This window comes from Camelus bactrianus, chromosome 34, assembly GCF_048773025.1.
Source record: "Camelus bactrianus isolate YW-2024 breed Bactrian camel chromosome 34, ASM4877302v1, whole genome shotgun sequence".
NCBI lineage: Eukaryota > Metazoa > Chordata > Mammalia > Artiodactyla > Camelidae > Camelus > Camelus bactrianus.
The window spans coordinates 1,801,769-1,818,986 of record NC_133572.1 but is presented as its reverse complement, the minus strand read 5'-3'; the positions used below and the strand labels follow the sequence as shown (position 1 = coordinate 1,818,986).

At 49.8% G+C, this 17,218-nt stretch overlaps 2 long non-coding RNA genes across 3 annotated transcripts in view; one reads left to right on the top strand and one right to left on the bottom strand.

Annotated features, from left to right (window-relative positions):
* The window catches only part of LOC105076305 (uncharacterized), a 69,896-nt gene extending 53,198 nt beyond the window's left edge, over positions 1 to 16,698 (top strand). The window contains exon 4 of the long non-coding RNA XR_835999.3: positions 15,423 to 16,698. This is a non-coding gene — a long non-coding RNA (uncharacterized LOC105076305). The remainder of the gene's footprint in view (positions 1 to 15,422) is intronic.
* Positions 526 to 10,662, bottom strand: LOC105076313 (uncharacterized). Of its 2 annotated transcripts, XR_836001.3 has the most exons (5): positions 9,651 to 10,662; positions 3,074 to 3,251; positions 2,706 to 2,816; positions 1,068 to 1,234; positions 526 to 786 (listed from the first exon to the last, which is right to left on the bottom strand). It is a non-coding gene; the product is annotated as an uncharacterized LOC105076313 (long non-coding RNA). The 2 variants fall into 2 exon arrangements; XR_836000.3 differs by having other exon boundaries at positions 526 to 1,234.
* Positions 16,699 to 17,218: the final 520 nt, after the last annotated feature.

The window sequence follows — 17,218 nt, the reverse complement described above, 5'->3', positions numbered from 1 at the left end:
GGAAAAGGGCACTGAGATGCGGTCCTACTAGAGCCGTGGTTTGGACTGAGCCACCGGGGACCCTCCCTGGTTGTGTCCCAGGGGCTGAGGGCCTGGGGGGCTGCTCCGCCAGGCCCCCCCCCCCGCCCAGCACACAGCAGCCCCCCTTTGGTCTGGAGCATATACGGGGTGCTGCTTATGATTTTGCTTGAAGAATAGATTCCATGATGAAAACCTCTCCATCTCAGAAGCCCTTCTCCAGCCTTCAGTTGTTTACCTGTGAAAGCTCCTCACGCAACCGCTGTGATCCCCGCGCAAGGCTGACTGTTCGGGCCGCGGGGCCGCAGAGCACCGGCCCCGGCGCCCCGACTCGCCCGGCCAGCACCTCCCACCGCCTCCTCCCGCAGTGCCCAGGCCGGACTGGGGCCGCGGCTCTTAGATGGGTGCTGGGGTCTGGGGAGAAGCCCTGTTCGGAACGTGAAATCATTTTCTGGTAACACCGGTGTAACTTGCTCCTGACTGACAAGAGGAAGCAGAGGCTGGGAGGCATCTGAACAAGCCACTTCTCACAAAGTTCAAAACCAGCGGAGACCCAGACAGGGAAACGGAAAGGAGTAGGAGGGGAGGGGGCCTATCCAGTGACCCAGACACTCCTCCTTCTCCCCGACCCGGCCTCTGCTCCCGTTCCCCCCCCACCAGAGAGAACTCGCCTGAAGGTCGAGGATCCCTCTTCCGGCTTCAGCCCCGCTGCCACCGGGCGCCTTCCCAGCGTCGGTGGCCCAGGCCCGCGTCTGGTCTCTGCGCTCTCTGTGGGTGGAGACGGCACTCAGCGGGCAGGACGGACCTGCTCTTCACCCACCTGATGTGGGTGCCGTCCTGGCCTCAGCCTCTTGGGGGGAAGGGGTGCACACGTGCATGTATGTGCACGCGCTCCAGGCCGTGGCACGTGGCATGTTGATAGGTGGCCTTTCGAGTTGGTGGTGACAGCATCGTTTACCCTGGTGAATCCAACGCCCCTCCAGCCCAGAGGAGCCACCCGAAGCCACCCAGCCTGCTTTGAGTGAGAGCTTTACTATTGGCAGAGAAACCTGGTGGATTTATCTTAGGAAGTTTAGAAACCGCATGAGGATGAATGCCGTCTGACTTCCCGCCGCTGGAGCTGAGTGGGTCCCCAGTCACCGAGGGTGGGTAGCCTCCAGCGCATTTCCAGGACGGAGGCTTGGGGATTCCTCCTCTCCCCTTCGTTCCCTCTGCCCTAAAAGGTTAAAAAAAAAAAAAAAAAGTAGTTTACTTAATAGTCCCAAAGCATAAGCCTTATTCTACAAAGTGTGTGAACAATACATATTTATTGATGAGCTGTTTGACTCCCTCGTTGTCTCCCCTGATTAGCTACAAAGAGAGCAGGAAAAAGTCGTACCTTCCAAGTCTGTTTATGCAAGGAGTTGCATTTTCCCTGCGTTTAAAATAAAGCTACTGGGAGTGAGTCTTTTTTGGAAGGGTTTTCTTTCTCGTTTGCCTTTCAGCCGAAGCCTCCTCTGGCTTGTCCCTGAAGCTGGTTTTAGATACTAGCTTGTGCAGGTGGGGGTCGGAGTGTGGGAGTGCCTCTGGGCATGAGGGGTGCTGTTAAAGGGGCATAATCCAACTCCAGAGGGTAACAGAGTCCCAGATTGACTCTCACCACCCTCAGGTGTGCAACCATAAAAGGACAATTTACTTCTGTTAAATGACCTCGTGTCCTAAGTCCCCACCCTGCTGGGCAGGTGGTGAGAGGGAGGGTGGACAACGGGATGAGGACTAGATGTCAGTCTGTAAACGTGGTTGGATTTAGTGTAAGTAGTGAGCAGTCCAGTTTAGGCAGAGTGCAGTCTTCCCAGTGTCCACCCCTCTCCCCCGAGTGCGGCACCTGGGTGCACGGGAGAGGGGTGTGGCTTCCAGATGCTTGGCTGCAGGGCTGGTGGTGGCTCTTTGATGTAGCCTGTGGCCTCTCTGTTCTGCTGGTTTCTGTGATGGAGATGCTGGGGGCGGTGGGGCTGCCCCCACATTAGTGGCTCAGAGAGAGGCTGGCATTGGTGGCTGATGCCTGTAGCCGAGATAACTCATGGTCCTCCTCTCTCTGCTCTTAGGGACCCAGTGGGCTCTCTCTTTGACTCTGCCCATCTGGGCTCTGGTGGTGACTGGACCACCTGAGACCTGCTGTGACTGTGACTTGCATGTGTTCCTGTCTTGGTGGTCCCAGCTCAGTGGTCCCCCCACCCCAAGATGATCCCCTCCGGAATGTCTCCCGCCAGGCACTGGGCTCACAGTCCTGGTCTCTGGAGAAGGGCAAGCTTAGCCCCACTTCTGGTGCAGAATTTGCTTTGAGGCTGCTCCAGGTTGGTGCAGGGGCAGCCTTTCAGGTGATCTCCTTCCAGACCCCAAGATGGGAATGAGAGAGAGAGAGCCCACCCTCTTTTCAGCAGTCGTTCCAAAATCTGCGGTAACACCCTCCCCCCCAAAACAATGCTACTAAGTGACAAGCAGTGTTCTCAGCCCCTCAGCGCTCAGTTCTCATAATTCTGCAAGGGGGGTGATACCGTTGCCCCTGTTTACAGACGAGGAAGCAGAAGCACAAAGAGGCTGAATTGTCCAAGGTGGAACCAAGGTTTGAACCCAGGCCGTCTGGATTCAGAGTCGTGCTCTTATCTGTGGTTTTGGCTCAGAGACGGCAGCTGCGTCCAAATACCCACATTCTCCTCGCTCGCTTTCCCTCGTCCTGTAGTTCGAATGATCTGGGGTCAGAAACGGTAGGCTTTGTCTTCTTTCTCTTTGCTTGGTTGGGACTTGCCTTGTGTAGAACTCTGTGATAGTAATTCAAAAAGGAAATAAATTTAGAAAATCCTCGTTCTCGACAATACCTGGCTATCAAAAGTACTGTCTGGTTGGAAACCCTTATTTTGGATGTCAGAAGCAAAATATCAACTCGCGTCTCTGTTTGTAGCAGCCCCGATCATCCTTTAGACAATAGGAATGCATCTGGCCGAGCAGAGGGGAAATCAGAGCAAGAAATGCAGAAGAGCAAAGCACCTGAATGTATCCCCCCCAAATCCCTACTCACAGGCACGTTGGTTTTAAAAGGAAGCAGCTGTAACTGGCTGTGATGATGGTTTCGCTTTGCCAGCATCTTCCTGGATTTGGACCTTTCCTCGTAAGCATCATTTGGAAGTAAGTAGCAAGTGGGATATGGAAAGCGGTTTATCTGCTGTGACTCTGGACCAGGGCTCAGCAAACCTGCTCTGTAAAGGGACAGAGGGTAAATATTTTTTAGCCTTGTAGGCCACGCAGCTTCTGTGGCAACGACTCAGCTCTGCTGTTGCAGACTGAAAGCAGCTGTCAGTAATACGTAAACAAAGGACTGAGGCCGCATTCCAATAAAACTTTATTTACAAAAACATAACGGACCAGGTTTGGCCCCACAGGTCATAGTCTACCGACTTCTGTTTCTCAGCAGAAAGAGGATCTGGAGTCCTCATTATCACAACCATGACCAAGCTCCCAGGCCAGGTCTCTGAAGTCTTATTCCCACTTGAGAGGTGACAGCCGAGCCCCTACTGCAAGGATCGTATGATATAAGATAAAAATGCGTGTCCTTGTGAGACACGCATGGAAAGCTGGGCTGCAGTGAGGAGTGCTTCTGACCTTTGGCTGTGACACTGAAACTGTAGGTCGCGGGGGCTCTTCAGCCTAGATGGCAAAGAGTTCTGTTTCCCTTTCCTGTGAGGGTGACTTCTGCAGGGGGAAGCCCAGGGACACTTTTGGGGAAACCGCCTCTTGGGAAGTATATGTATATATTTTTAATATGCTTGAACTTAACAGATCAGTAAACACTCAGGACAAGTGTGAAGGTGGTCGTGGAATGGGGGCCTGCGGTGAGGCCCTGAGGGGTGTCTTGCTGTGCAGGAGGAGCAAAGAGGTGTAGGGCCGCGGAGGGTCCAGCAGGAAGAAGACCCCTTAATGCCGAATAGTGAGAGGAGCCCTCGAGTGAACCCCGGGACCTGCGATCCCCGTGCCGAGTCGCTGTGTGTCCTCAGGCAGTCTCTGCGCTCCTCCTGGTTGTGCCTTCTCCTCCGTGAAAAGCGGAGCAGAAGGCAGAGATGGTCCCTAAGATCCCTCGCGCCTTTAACTTGCGTTTCAGGTGGTGGAGTTTAAACACTTCCCGTGGAACAGTATCATATCTCCGATCCAGGTCTGAATTTTAGGATGTAAAAGTTAAGGATCCCTAAAGCAGTATTGATGTAATTAGAAGATTTTTAGGAAAAATCACCCCTGTTGGTTACCTCTGCAGGGCAGCTTGACAACAAACAAGGTGCAGAAGTGAGAACAAAGGCCGACGTCAGAGCTTGCTCAAACCTCACTTGTGCTCACTTGCACATCAGTTCAGCCACTTCTGGACTCACTACTCCGGGAATCTTAGGGCCAGGATGGGTGGGAAAGGGAAGCTTTTTTGGGGGAGGGGCTGTCTGTGGAGAGAGCTACCAGGCAGGGTCAGATGAGGGGCCCAGCCAGGCAAAGGGACAGTTAAGAATTCGGTTGTGTGACTCCGGTGCTGCCCGACAGAACAGTTCCATCTTCACTGTTCAGCGCCGCAGCCGTCGGCCACGTGTAGGAATTGAGCATGAAGTGTGGCTAGTGTGACTGAGAGTCTGAATTTTAAATTTTGCTTAATCTTAATATATTTACATTTAATTAGCCCGTAGCTACCATCCTGGACAGCGGAATCCTAAATCAAAATTCATGTTTTCAAAGCTTTGCTTGGCAGGGACCATCACACACTAGATGTTCCCATCCTGGACGCTCACCTCCTGATGGACGGTCAACAGGCAAAGCCTGATGTGACATAAATAGGTGCTCAGGGCACAGAGCTCTCAAGGGAACTCCCCACGAGGCCCGGGGATGCTCTTGGCTGTGGTGAGAAAAATTCCCCTGTGTTCTTTTGCATTCGGGGCAGGGGGATTTTACCTGTGACTCACTGTTCAGTGAGTGAGTAATACCAGGGCCTCCTCGTGTTGGTATGAAACACTTCTCACCTCTCACCTCTGTGATTAAAATGTGCCTGGCACTCCCTTGGTGACTTAGGGAAGAGTAATAGCAGATCTCTTCTTAGTAATAGGAGAGAGATCAGTGGTTTCCAGACTTTCCAAGGCAAGGGAGTCTTTCCTCAAATGAATCCTGTGCAGAAGTTACCACAAAGCAGATGGAAGTGAGGCTGGCAGGACCCCGGAGCCCCCTGGTCCTGTCTCACCCATCCTGCCCTCTGTGTCTCCAGTCCCTTGGGGACCTGTGACGGTGACACTCAGACTCACTGTCTGGGGAACTCTGTGGGCAGAGAGGCTCTGTGCACCAGCCTCCCTCCTTCTGCTGGCAAGTACCCATAATTTTGACTTTGCTTTTTACACCTTCTTCTTCCTATTTTTTTTTCCCTAGTATGTCATTTCAAGACTTGAAAAACTCCACACCATTTTGTATAACTTGTGATTGTCCAGAGGCCTTTACAGGCTTGTAAACTACACTACCTGCCCAGAATCTGAGTGGTTCCCAAGAGCACCCAGGACTTGGGGTGGGGTGTGGGGAGGGTGGAGGCCGGTGGGGGCCACGGGAAACAGATGTAAGGGGTACGAGGGCTGCGTGCTCAGCCCATGACTCGGGGGAAGGGCTGGACTGGAGCTCTGAGTGTGGAATCCGAGCTCAGAGACTGAGATGGAAGTACCAGTCCAACCACTTCATCTCACAGACAGCGGGCAGCTTAGGGGTGAAGGTGGAATTCGAGAGTTGGAGGGCAGGGTTCTTGGTTACCCCTTTAATCCCATGGACGTGTACATGTGAGTGTGTGTGAGTGTGTGTGTGGAGGGGGGACAACTAATGTGGGGAGAGTGGCTTATGATGTCAGAGTACTCCATACACACTTTATTTCACTTGACCTTCCCAGTGACCTCATTGCAATTTACAGGTGAGGAAACTAAAACCAAAGAGACCAAGCCAGGACCCTGCAGCTGCCAGGTGATGGAGGCAGGATGCAGTTTAAGACGTCTTCTTTCCAGTTCTTTCTCTCTTCTCCATCCCCAGTTGCTGCTACATGGAGACACACCAGTGTGATCTACAGTAGGATGGCTCGCTCTCACGCTCTCTCTCTCCCTCTCTCCCTCTCTCCCTCTCTCCCTCTCTCCCTCTCTCCCTCTCTCCCTCTCTCCCTCTCTCTCTCTCTCTCTCTCTCTCTCACACACACACACACACACACACTTGTTATTGCTACCCATGCAGTGGAGCTCAGTAGGTTTTTGAAGACAGTAACTCACCATCACCCAAGGAGACAGACCTAGGTTTGATTCCTGGGCCTGCTGTTTACTTGTGTGTGTGTGTGTGTGTGTTTAATAGACTTTATATTTTAGAGCAGCTTTAGGTTCACAGCCAAATTGGGCACACAGTGCAGAGTAGTTCCCATAGACACCCCTCCCCCTTGCAAAGCCTGCACTACCACGTCCCCGCCGCCACAGTGGGACGTCTGTTATCGTCAGTGACCCTACGGCACATGTCACGATCCCCCAAAGTCTGAGGTGGGCATTAGGGTTCGCTCTTGGCGGAGAGCGTCCTGTGGGTTTTGACGGGCTGGGCTGGAGCAGGTTACTTGTGCCCTTTCCCCCTGTGAAAATGAGGGCCGTAGTGCTGGATTTATAAAGATCATTGTGAGGATTAAAGTAAATCAGATCACGGTGTAAAGCAAGCGGCCAGCCTGGCTCAGAGTGAGGAGAACTGCGTAGAAGGGGCCAGCGTTCATCTCCCAGCGCCTGTCACCTGCGCCAGCCGGCTGCTTGCCGCGCTGAGTCCTCCCCTGCTCTCCGTCTCTCAGCCCAGAGTCTGAGCCTGGAGAATTCTGCCGGAGGCGAGTTCTCCAGGGCCTGAAGATACCATCTGAAGATTCACTGTGCTGCCCAGAGGAGGTTTGGTCCTTGGAGGAGGAAGGGTTGGATGGCGCGGGGAGAAAGCGGCGGGCGTGCCTGGCCTGTCGGGGACAGCAGAGGTCTGACTGGACACCTGCCGAGAGGAGCCCCAGGGGAAGAGAAAGCGCAGCAGGGAGAATCCGAGTGCGGGGTGGCCGCCGCGCAGACCCCTGGGAGTGGGAAATAAAGGAGCCGCCTCAGTGGGGTGTTGTCACAGAGACTCCGTTACTGCAAACGTGGAAGACACGAGCAGAGTCGTCCTGTGCGTTCACCTCCCGCCCCCCACCCTGCTCACCCCCGGACACCTTTGCAGGAGGGAGCGGGCCGGGCTGGGGCTAGGGGGGATAAAAGGAGCAGAAATGCAGCGGGGCCCCTGTTGTCTCTGTGAGCAGCAGCCCTACTGAAAAGATCTTGTGCTGGCTGCCCTCCGCGGCTCCTCCCGCAGCCAGCCCCTGCCCGGGGTCCGACAGCACCTCGTGCACAGCGCGTCCGTCGGCCCTTGAGACCTGGGTCCCGGCTTCTGCTTGCCAAACCCCAGCAGTCGGCCCCGGCAGAGGAGCCCCGGGCGGTGATCCCGGGCTCCTGAGGGGGCCCTTCTGCAGAGTGTGGGGCTGGGCCCCTCAAACCGTGTCAGATTCCCAAAGAGATTCTTGTCTGCAACACTGGGGAACTCAGACCCAAGTGAGGGTGCGGAACTAGAAGTCCAGTTTCCTGCACGTTTGTCATAGTGGGACCTGAGGCAAGTCATTTCCCATCTGTTACCTTGGTCTCACTCATCCGCAAGATGGGGAGGACAGTTTTATAAAGGAAGGTGTATTCACTTTTTTGCCCTGGTTAAAAAAGTAATATGTGTTCAATCTGGAAAATGTAAAATATACAGAAAAGCAATAAAATAAAAATCACCCTTAAAACCGCCCAACCATCAACACCGTTAACATTCTGGTTTAGTACTTCTCAGTATGTTCCGTGTGTGTGTGTGTGTGTGTGTGTGTGTGTGTGTGTGTGTGTGTGTGTGTGTGTGTGTGTTTTCCCAGAGCCAGCTACAGAATTTGCGGGTCTCTGGGTAGAATGAAAATGTGGAGCCCTTGCTGAGAGACGATCACGAGCGCTCAGACGGCGCAGCACAGCCCTAAGCCGAGCACACAGCCCTTCCCGGTGTGAGGCCGCCCGTGGCTGCAGGCATGTGCCCACGGAGTTGACTCTTTATATTCCCTCCCCCAAATAATAAGATCATTTACTGAGTGCTTTCTGTGTGTCAAGTGCTTAACTTAAATTAGCTGTAATTTAGTTCAACGTCCCTAAAGTAAATGTAGTTCTTTCCCCCCCCCTCCATCTTGCAGACAAGACAGCCGGGGGTCGGAGGGTTTAGACAGCTAGTGAGTAGCAGGGACCATGTTCCCCGCTGTCTTTCTGACTGCGGGTCCATGCCTCCTTCGACTACCACTCACAATGCCTCTCTACCAACTTGTAAATCAGTAAAAAAAATTTCATAAAATTGATATTTTACTATATACAAAATTTTACATTGCATTCTTTTCCATTTTATATCATGAGGGACTTATTCTCCATATATGTCTTAATCCAGTCTGGCAGCTTTAAGAAAATACCACAGTTTGGGTCATTTGTGAACGACAGAAATGTATTGCTCACCATTCTGGAGGCTGGAAGTCCAAGGTCAGGGTGCCAGCAGGGCTGGGTGAGGGCCCTCCTGGTTGCAGACCTCTCTGTGTGACCTCACTGGCTGGAAGGGGCTAGGGGCCTTTGTGCCTTTAGAAGGGCACTAATCCCATTCAGAAGGGCTCCATCCTCATGAACTAATCACCCCAAGGCCCCACCCGCTAACGTCACCTTGGAGGGTTAGAGTTTCAACATAGGAATTTGGTATGGGACACAGACATTCGGACCATAGACTATGTCATTAAATATAAGAGAAAAGTAGTGGCTGTTTGTGAGAAACAGGGAAGTTCCAGATGACACAGCATGGAGAGTAACTCCACTGCGAGATTATATTAAATACGAAGCATGAACGGAGCCAAAGCAGGAGCACGTGGCCAGTTCAGGAGAGGGGGCCTGTGTCTCCCATCGGGGAAGGAGACTGTAAGCATCTCAGGCCCCTGTTCTGAGTCCTCCTTACTAAGGGGGGTATCTTTGCATATTCCCAATGGCCAAGAGGATTTTTGTCAAAATTTTCTTTCTACAGTTTGCAAAAGGAAATCAATAGGGTTTATTTTCCAACTACACATAAAATTATTATATTGAATATATAATTATATATTACATAATTATATAACATATCATTTCAACCTCCCCCTTAGACACACACACACATGCACAAGCTCAAATATCCCTGTGGGGGGTGTGCCCTCCCCCACTCCCCCTTGATAGTCACTGAGATACGTGTAAAAAGAGACAATTCTTTTTAATTAAAAAAATGTTTGTAATTGAAATACCATCAGTTACAGTGTGTCAGTTTCTGATGTACAGCACCGTGTCCCAGTCGTGTATGCATGCATATATTCGTTTTCATATTCTTTTTCATTGAAGGTCATTAGAAGATAATGAATACGGTTCCCTGGGCTCTACAGAATAAATTTGTTTTTTATCTATTTTTATATATAGTGGTTAACATTTGCAAATCTAAAACTCCCAAATTTATCCCTTCCCACCCCGTTCCCCCCAAGTAACCGTAAGATTGCTTACTGTGTCTGAGAGTCTGTTTCTGTTTTGTAGATGAGTTCATTCACGTCCTAAAAGAGCCAGTTCTGAAGCTCATGTTGATAACCTAATGACATACCATTCCTGACTCTGGGAGAGTCATCGCTCTAAGTCTCCACGGCCACATCTGGAACGTGGAGCCCGTCAGAGCTCCTCCCACGGTGTCATGGGGACGGGACCTGATAGGTCGGCCATTCCCCGAGCCAGGGACTTCTCAGCCAAGAGCCGACCTTAAGTCACTGCTAATTAGAATTCCTTTGGAGGCCTTAATTCCTCCATGAAAGTTGCAGCCGTATTTGTGGTCCCTGGGTCAGGAGCTGGGGGAGGTGTAGGGCTTGTCACTGTTCACACTTCCTCCCACGTGTCACAAATTTTTTTTTTTTTTGGCTGATGAACCGTTGTTGAAAGGAAGACAGTGCACAGCTACCTTTTAGGGGAAAGAAAATTCACAAAATGCAAGACACAGCCTTCAGGGTGTGTGAGGGGAAGAACACACAGGTGGTTGCACTCGTCTGTGCCTGGAGTCAGCCAAGTGCTGGGGAGCTGCAGCGGCTGAGTTAAGGACACCGGCCTGAGGCCAGTTTCTTTACTGACAGTATCTGGAGGTCACCTCCCCGCCCCCAGAGGGTGCAGGGCGTTGGGGTAGGAAAAACCCTTCCTCGTTTGATACTCAGTTTCTGCCGATCAAAATGCATCTTTCTAGATGGTGTGGTGCCCTTTGCTGGCAGGCACTCTTCACCCCGTGTTGTGTGTACGAGGAGATTCAATGAGAAATAACGTCGTTGGACGTCAGGTGAAACGATGCCCGACCAAGGCTCCTTCCCCTGAATTGCTGTGTCCTGAGGGTGGCCCCAGGTTAGTCACAGTGAGGACGGCAGGGACGAGCCTGGACTGGACCCCACGTCCTCCGCCAGGTGCTCCCTCCCCGCCCTGCCCCCGCCTGGGAGCTCTTGTTCCCTCTGCTCTTCAGTAGCCCCGGCGCCCTTTTCTCACTAATCATAACTCACCTGAGTGACTGAACAGAACTTCAGTGTTTGCCAAACGCTTTCTCGGACATCGTGGCATTTGGGGCTTACGACAACCCTGGCGTCGCCTTCATTTCACTCGAGGCTGAGGAACCGGCCCACGATCAGGTCAGCCAGAGCCCAGGCCCACGCTCGAGGCTCCCGACACCAAATTTCCTGGCCTTCTGTCCTCCGTACCTGCCGCCTCGCTCAGCCAGGCGTAAACTCTGCTCCAGGGCCCCCTTGCGTTTGGCCTCCTGGCCCCATTCTGGTCCTCCCCTCCATCACAGCATCTCAGGCATAGCGTTTGGCCACTTCCTCTCCCATCCTGGGTAAGCCTGCGGGTTTCTAGCACTTTCAGATTTACTTTGACAAACTTACAAATGGGAAAGACCCTACACTCTTCTGCCTTTGATTTCAACCTCCACTTGAGGTGAATGCCTGCTTGAGAAACCGAGAATCTTTGTAATCACAGTGGGTTAAATTTTGGCTTTGGTTCTCATTATGATTTTTGAATTCTTAATGTAATATGAGCCTATTATAGAATATTTGGAGACGAGAGAAAAGGAAAAAAAAATACCGTAAAAACTTCATGATCCTAACACACAAAGTTGTCAAAAGTTCTTTGTAATTTAGGCAAATCCAGAATATGTCCTCTGCTCAGGGAAGAGGTTACTTAGGGATGGAAGGCATATGTAGAAGGCATCTATGTATTTAGGAGATGGGTTAAATTTTCCTAGGTTTGGGTGTATGTATATATTTGTGTCAAGTCGTGATATGGGTACATAAAATGCTAGGGATTAAAATTATTAAAAAAAGAAAGAAGGAAAGAAATGATTTTAGTGGTGGTGGGTGATATGTAGGCAGATGACCAGAATCCCCCAGAGACGGCCACATAGTAACAGATGAATCATTAGATTAAAAATGTATCATGAAATGCTACAAATGCACAGGAAAAACATAACCCAGAAGAGAAACTGGCAAAGAATTTGAGCAGGTGATGCACAGAAAAATAAATTCAGTTGCTAAATATGAAAAATATTCACTTCACTGGTAATCACAACCTAAAACAACAAGATACTATTTCCCATGCATGGGATTGGCCAAAAGTACACTGTCTGACAATAGCAAGTGTTGGTAAAGGTGTTGAAAAAAGAGAATTCATGCACATCTGATGGGAATTACAATTTTTGGAGAATAATCTGGCAATATCTGGAAAAGTTGAAAAAGTCCATATTTTAAAACCTCGCCATCTGCTTCTCAGTTATACTCCCAGCAGCCTTTTGTCCTAACCGTGGGACACAGGCCGTTACTTGAGTGACTCTTCTCAGCTCTCCCAAGGATTGTGCATGTCTGCTATCATTCTAGGTGCTTAGGAGAGAAGTTAGTTCATAACATGCAGTGGTTGCATTTTGACATTTGTCTTGTTAAACCCAATTGAGACAAGCTGCCCGGGGATGTCCGCAAACATATTTACAATACATACTACCAGTAATTAGTAAAAGTTAGAGATGGTTTGTTCATGTGTAGGGGAATGGATTAATAAATCATAGTCTATTTGTAGTATGGAATTCTGTGCAGCAGCCAGATCTGTATGACTCAGCATAAATAAAACCTGAAACAAAATGTTGATTTAAAAAATTGTAGGACAGTGTAAAAGTGTGGTATCATTAACAGATGCTTTGTAAAAGACACAAACTGATACTATGTATTATTTATAAATGCTTATTTGCAGTAAAAATATAAAGTAGGATCTAGACGTGTGCCTAGTTCATGGGAGTGGCTGTGTCTGAGTGGAGAGGGAACTCACCTGGGGAGAGAAGCACAGGGGACGTGAAGGTCGTGGGGTCTGTTCATGAATATTCCGAGTTTCCTCCAAGTCTCGGTAGGACTGCGCTTCCTCACATTCTCAGCAGGCAGGCATGGCCGTATGACACCCTGGCTGGGAAAATGTCAGTAGAGGTGTTCCTTCTGGGTGGGAGATTAAAAACCACTTGCACGATTTACGTTTTTACGTAATTTCAGTATTTCAGGCTACTGTATCAGCCTGGGTCCTGGAGTAAGGACAATGCACCACAGAGTCCCCAGATGCCCCCAGTGAGCATGAGGCATGACCCAGAAGTAGGCCTTTGTCTACTGAAGTATGGGAGTGTATGTTTGTTACTGCAGCATAGCCTTGCCCATCCTAACTGATACAGGGACTTCATCTTCACGTGTAATGTTTTATTCCTCTTTTTACTTTTCCTGTCTAAAGAACATTTGATTCAATATTAACAGTTGTTCATTTTGAGAGGAGAGGAGCATTTGATATGCAGGCGGTAGGGGTGCTGGAGAAGGCATGTGTATTTTGAACAGCCTCCCAGATGAATTTATAAGCTTTCCTACCTCTTCTCTAATCTGATTTTATAGGAGAGGAAACTGGGGCCTAGAAGTAGTGAGTGTCCTGCTCTTCATCAAAGACCAATCTGGTGCCATAGCCACTCAGCTCAGATATAATAATCCTGACTCACCCAAGCTTGTTACAGGAAACAGTCCTGTGAAGGTTTTCTGCGTTTATTGTCAAGCCGCTGTTCAGGACACTGCCCATTATATTGCACAGTAGCCCCTAAAATAAGGTCCTATGTGAGAAAAAGAAAAAAAACTTAAAGAATTTAGTTCTGTGGTGGGAGGAGGGTGTAGCTCAGTGGTAAAGCATATGCTTAGCATGCACAAGGTCCTGGGTTCAATCCCCAGTCCCTCCATTAAAAAATAAATAAATAAACCTAATCCCTCCCCCCAAAATAAACAAATAAAATTAAATTAAAATTTTAAAAAAGAGAATTTAGTTCCAGGAAAATCTATTTCTATTGTGGATTATTGGTAGGCATCTACCTTTCTGTATAACTTGTTTCCCTTTTTGTTGTGGTTGCCAGGAAGCTCAGAGACAAATCAGTGTGTACGGAGGCCCTCCTGGTTTGTTTCCTCTTACTTTAAACAATGCTGATACTCCCTTTACTGTGCACAGGTCCTTTTTTAAACTGCTCAAACCCCTTCAGAAAACAAAAGTGAGTAGAGCATGAATCCTCCATCACACCACGTCCTCCTCAGGCTCTGTCTGTTGACTGTGCTTCGCTTCTCCTGCAGGAAGGGAGCCCCAGCTGCGGGAGGGCCTGCTCAGCCATCCCTAGCTTGGCCGCTGGGCTAAGTAAAAGCCAGGTGTAAGTAAAAGCCAGGTGTGACTGAGGCAACTCTGTCACCGGGCTTCGTGCTGATCTTCCATGTTGGTATAACAAGGGGGTTCCCCTTCGGAGCTATTTAGTTGTTGTTGGTTTTTTCGGGGGGGGGTAATTAGGTTTATTTATTATATTTTAATGGAGGTCCTGGGGATTGAACCCAGGACCTCACGCATGCTAAGCACACGCTCTACCCCTGAGCTATACCCTCCCCTACTGGAGACATACTTTTGTGTCTACTTCAATTTCTAAAGCAGACGTTTCCACGACTGTCTCTTCCTTCCCTCCCCACACAGTATTTCATACTAAACATCCAAATGAGAAACAGAGTCAAGATAATTCAAAGGGCTCAGTAATACACCTGACCTGCACATTTAAGCCAAGGAGTCCCTTCAGTTGTGAAAAACAGCCTTGTGCCAGGACACAGGATAATTCACTTATGTCTCTAGGAGTCCTGCTGTCTCGCTGAGTGATTTGGCCTTGTAGGATTTGGTTTCATTTCCATGTAAAATGAGGTATCTTGTCTCTCTAACTTTCTGTCAATATTTTAATTTTAAAAATTAGAAATAATTACTTTCTTGTAATATTTTAAATTCTCAAAATAACTTTAAAAAAGTGTAGAAAAAATTTTAAAGCCAGTTCTTTTTCATTTTAAAAAGGACCAAAGAAAGAGTGGAAGGATTGCACATTAGCAAGCGTTTGGTCCCGACAAGCCGTGGAGGAGATCAGCTCCTTCCCGTGATGACTAGTGTTGCGGGAATGATGTCTGAGTCTCCAGGGTGGGGCCAGAGGGACAAGGGGGTAGAAGAACTTCAGACGTGGTTATTTTTCCGCATTCCAAGAGCAGCTTGATTTTATAATGGAAAGGAATTAGATGAATAGAATTCATGCCAGTATCATCAACTCAGGCCCTGTTTCCAAGCTCGTCCTCTGAGGACACCGATCTTAAGAATTGCTAAGTAGGTATTACTGTTACCAAGTCCAAACTTATTCTGCTCGCCGCACAACAGACCAAGAAATCAGGCGATGAGGTATGGAGGCAAGGAACTGAGGCAATGGCTTTACTGGGAAAGCCAGCAGACTGAGAAGATGGGGGACTAATGTCCTGGAGAGCCATCTTCCCCAAGTCAGAACTCAGGCTCTTCGTACTAAGAAGGGGAGGGGGCGAGTTTGTTCCAAACTCCTCGGTGTTGGAATCCTTTGTTTTTGCAGCTGTCCACCTAGGTCAGGTCATTGTGTCCCTGTAAACCTCCAACAAGACAAGTGTTTTTTTCTATTCTGCAACTTTTTGCCTCCAAATGAATGGAAAAGTGCTAATACCCTTGAAGGTCAGAGTCTTGAGAACAGGCTGTCCTATATATTTCAGGCTACAGAACATTCTTTTACAAAAGGTGCAGAACCAGCACCACTTAGCCCAGGAAACAGAGCCAAGGGTTAAAGCCAGAGGAACAGACCTAATATGGAGTCAGATTTGTGCTCCTCTATTACATTACCTGTGGTCAAATCTGCAAAAGTAAGTGTTCTCTATCTCTGTGTTACAGAAGCATGATGCATATTAGCACACTGAGGATTGGAAAGAAACCTGTTTTAACTGCGTTTCATCCAGTGTTCAGGCTTCATCTGCGCGTGGAACCCTCTTGCTGTCACTTCTGGAAGGCTCACGTGGCCTTCCCCATCAGCACCGGGAGCGTCGCACTAAGGCAGTCTCCGGGCCCCCGAGCCGGGGGTCCGGGACTCCTGTGTGTGGCTCTGCCACAGTGCAGCTGTGTGACCGGGTCAGGCCCGGTGGGGTCTTGGTCCCCCACCTGACAAACGAGGACGATGACGCGTGTCCGTATTTACTAGGGATGAGTTAGAGGATGTCCACCAGGGCTTCGAACGCCTCAGGAACCAAGGTCTCTGGAAACAGCGTCGTTGTCTCAGCCGCGTCCGCCCAGAGGGCAACACGCCGCTCGCGAGGTGCGGCAGGCCCAGCCCTGCGGGTGCCGCACGCTCGGCCGTCTCTCCTGGTCTCCGCGGGGGTCTGTGCACATTCCGTACACTTCAGCAAGCAAACCCATTTCGTGCTGACGCCTGTTTCGAACATCAATTGAGAAGAGGAGAAAGGAAATAAAGAGGAACGGACCAGGTGAAGCAGTGGAGGCTCCAGTAGCGGTTAACAACAGGAGCAGCTCACATCTGTGCAGCTCTTACCACGTGCTGGGCAGCATGCCGAGCAGCTGAAACACAGTGTCTAACGTCATCCCATTGGATCCTCACCAAAATCCTGAGGAAGACACACTGATTATGCCAAAAGTGGAGTTTAGAGAGATGAAGTGACTTGTCCACGGTCATACAGGAAATGGCAGAGCTAAGTCCTGAACCAGGCCTGTCTGACTCCCAAACCCACGTTATACTGGTGTTTCCTAAGGTGGTGCCCACAAGCTGGTCTTAGGTGGTAATAAATGTGTTTTTATTGTAACAATTTTGCATTTTAATGTTTATTAGAAAAAAATATAATATGTATTACAAACCCATGGTTTCATTAATGAACAGTATAAGTTAGGATAAACCAAAAAATTAGAATATACGTATTTTTCAATATTAAGAAGGTGATGGTACAGGTGGTATGTGGAAGTGTCAAAAACCATCAAAGCAGCGGTAGTGACAGAAGCTGGAGAATCTCTGCTTCGCAGCAGAGACTAGAGGCGAAACGCAGAGACCAGCTGGATTCAACCAGCTCAGGTTGCTGCCCCCAACCAAACAAAAGTGTCCCCTCGCTGCTTCAGGAGGAAGTGCAGGGAGGAAGTGAAGCTCCGTGAGTGCTGGAGGCTGGCAAGGGCTGCTGTGTTTACCTGGGTGGGGTGGGGGCGGGCAGAGGGAAATACCTATGATTGTGAGCCCTGATTCCCAGAAAATCGCAGCCTGGCCAGCTCTGCCGCCCACAGAGAAGGAAACAAAGCCTTCAGCTCCTTGGCGAACCTCTCCCTGACCTCCCCGCCAGGGCAGCCACCCAGCTCCTGGGGGGAGAGGAGGGTCTTAGTTCAGACTTCTTAGTTGCAAAAGACGCCCACTCAGCTGGTTCAGACCAAGGGAGACCAAGGAAGAAGGAGGAGTGGAAGGGGTTTGGCGGCGGGTTTACTGGGTTTGCTGCAGACCACGAAGAGCTGGGACCGGGAGTGGGACTCAAGACCTGAGGTGACTGTGTCTGATTCTCAGAGCATCTCCCTCTGCTCCTCTGAGACTCTGTCATCCTCTCTTTCACAGCTCTGTCTGCCTGGCCGTGTGTACTGCACTGCACAGTTCTAGCCTCCAAGTACGAGGACCTGGGTTTTAGGCCTCGATTCTGGATTGCCAT